The sequence below is a fragment of the Gossypium arboreum genome, chromosome 1 (genome assembly GCF_025698485.1).
Source record: "Gossypium arboreum isolate Shixiya-1 chromosome 1, ASM2569848v2, whole genome shotgun sequence".
Classification (NCBI taxonomy): domain Eukaryota; kingdom Viridiplantae; phylum Streptophyta; class Magnoliopsida; order Malvales; family Malvaceae; genus Gossypium; species Gossypium arboreum.
In genome coordinates, this window is record NC_069070.1 from 72,842,283 (window position 1) to 72,845,162 (window position 2,880).

Below are 2,880 nucleotides of genomic sequence, written 5' to 3' on the forward strand. Positions count from 1 at the left end.
TTGTTTATGTAATAAGGCCTCTATAGATTTGAACTTAAATTTGGGTTTTTTATTTTCTTGGGTTTCTGCTAGCAGTAGGAAAAGATGCGTGTTTTCAAAAAGATAAATGTTTTTCCCAAAACACCACATTTACGCGACATATTTTAAAAGTTTCAGTAAAAAACAATGTTTTAAAAAGTAATAACAATTTAATATGATTAGCATTTTGCAAAACTTGAGTTTTAAATTAAACAAACCTCTATAATAACACACAAAGAGGATAACTTGAGAATGGGTTTTACAATATCATACTTTACAAAAAACACTTCAATGTGACATCGCCAGATTCGGCTATAACGTCCAGGCAGGGTTTGGGGTGTTACAAAAATGTGGAACTCGACACAATGTACTTATACTACCATTGAGAAAGAGATGGTGGCGATAGTATTTGTATGTGAAAAATTTAGGCCTTATCTAATGGTGAACAAAGCATATTTTCATACTGACCATTCAACCTTGAAATATATCTTGAAGAAGAAAGAAACTAAAGCCAGTTTAATGAGATAGATATTTTTTCTTCAAGAGTTCAATCTTTGGATCATTGACCGAAAATGGACTGAAAATCAAGTCACAGATCATCCATCTAGATTGGAAGTAGATGCGAAGAAATGAAGAAATCAAGTGATAAATGAGAAATTTATAGATGAGCATCTGTTTTGAGTTGAACACCATCAAATAATGACTAAAAGCAGCAGATGCCTTGGCATGCAGATATAGTCAACTAGTTGATTCAAGGAGTTTCTACTGCAAATGCTTCAGGATAGTAGAAGAGAAAATTATACATGATGCATGATATTACATTTAGGAAGAGCCTTATGATTTCTGACAATGTACAGACCAAATAATTTACCGATGTGTGGCAAAAGAGGAAGTGAATGATATTTTGATTGGATGTCATACTTCACCTTGTGATGGTCATTTTAGAGCTAAAAGAACAACACAGAAGGTCCTGCAATCAGGATTTACTGGCTAACAATATTTCAACATGCTTACGGGTTTACACAAAAATGCGATCAATGTCAAAGAATGAGAAATATCTCTAAACGTGAAAAAATGTCATAGATAGGAGTGTTGAAAGTCAAATTCTTTGCTGTATGGGCTTAGATTTCACAGAACCCTTTCCAAACTCTTCGAAAACCAATACATACTGCTAGTTCATTATAAAGTGAGATTTCTATCAAGAATATTCAAGACCTATATATGACAAATATAAGAATATAGGAGAGAGCCGTCATAGAATATTCAAGAAAACACTCGAAAAACACTATTACAGTTCATTATAAAGTGAGATTTCCATCAAGATTGAAGATTCCCTTTTGGTTTCTTTGGAGATTATTATGAGTTTCTTTGTTTCTTGTTGATATACTATCTTTGAGATTTTTTATTTGCTAGCATGAGCTAATTTTGTAAATACCTAGGGAAGATGAACCCTATGATGAATTATGTCGTTTGATTTTTATTTTACACAATAAATACTTAGATCTTGTTCTCAATTATGTGTGCTTAATTCTTGGTTTAATATTTTCTACCGGTTAAAACAATTAAGGTGAGGAATGATATCTCTTCTTTTGTTCAATTTGATATTGAGACTCTTTATGATATATGAGAGAGATTTAAGGATTTGTTGAGAAGATGTCTATAACACCCAAAACTCGGCCCGAACGTTATGGCCGAATTTGGCGTGTCACATTGAAGTGTTTTAGTGTAAACCTTGTTTCCATTGGAAACACTTCTTTAAAATGAAAAACCTTAATTACTTTGTAAAATATCTCTTTTCAATCGCAAAAACTTGTTTAAAACATATGATTTATGAAAACTTATTCTTTAAAACTTTAGTTGCGGAAACGTAGTATATAAAAACTATGGTTTAGAAAATCCATGTTCAACTTCTCATAATTACAACACATAAAAATAATAAAAAACCTAATTTGAATTTTTAGCTAGAGGAAAGACCTTGTTACAACCCAAATCAAATAGAAATAATTGAAAATCAAAATATTAAAAATTACATAAAGACTAAGTCTAAAATTTTTATGCTAGTTGGCCACCTCCGAGTCCCTCCATCTGTCGAACCGCCTACTGAGAGTCACCTGAAAAATTTAGAAGGAGTGGGTGAGTTTTGAAAACTTAGTGTGTACAACCCTCAACAAGTATAAAGCAATCATCAGTCAACTTGGGCCTGAGCCCAATTCGATAACGGTGGCCTTTGGGCTTGAGCCCAGTTAGCCTCAGTTGGGCCGAAGCCCACATCGCAATAATATCACAATAATATCATACATGCAATGCTGTGCAACCCACCCCAATAATGTAACACCCCGTACCCGAGACCGTTGCCGGAGTCGAACACAAGGTGTTAACGGACTTAATTCATTAATTAAACAGCTCATACAATTCATTTTAAAATTTCCAGACAAGCTGGCTAACTGCATCACAGTCGCTTTAAAAATCATATCTCGAGTTACGAAACTCGAAATCCAATTCCGTAAATTTTTCCTGAAACTAGACTCATATATATATCTACTAATTTTTTTCTAGAATTTTTAGTTGGGCCAATTAGTACAGTTTATTAGTTAAAGTCTCCCCTGTTTCAGGGTTCAACTACTCTGACCTCTGTGTATTACGAATCAGATATCTCCCTGTACAGAGCTTCAATGACTATGCCGTTTATCTCTAATAAAACTAGACTCAATAAGGAATCTGTACATATAAAGCATGACTTCTAATTATCTTTGTAAAATTTATGGTGAATTTCCAAATTCAGAAAAGGGATCCAGAAATCGCTCTGGCCCTGTTTCACAAAAATTTAAACATCTCATAAAATATAGCTCATATACCTGTTTC

At 33.3% G+C, this 2,880-nt stretch overlaps 1 non-coding gene across 1 annotated transcript; it reads right to left on the minus strand.

The window, feature by feature from the left end:
• Positions 1 to 1,582: 1,582 nt before the first annotated feature.
• On the minus strand, positions 1,583 to 1,689 carry LOC128281650 (small nucleolar RNA R71). Its single transcript, XR_008271903.1, has one exon. It is a non-coding gene; the product is annotated as a small nucleolar RNA R71 (small nucleolar RNA).
• Positions 1,690 to 2,880: the final 1,191 nt, after the last annotated feature.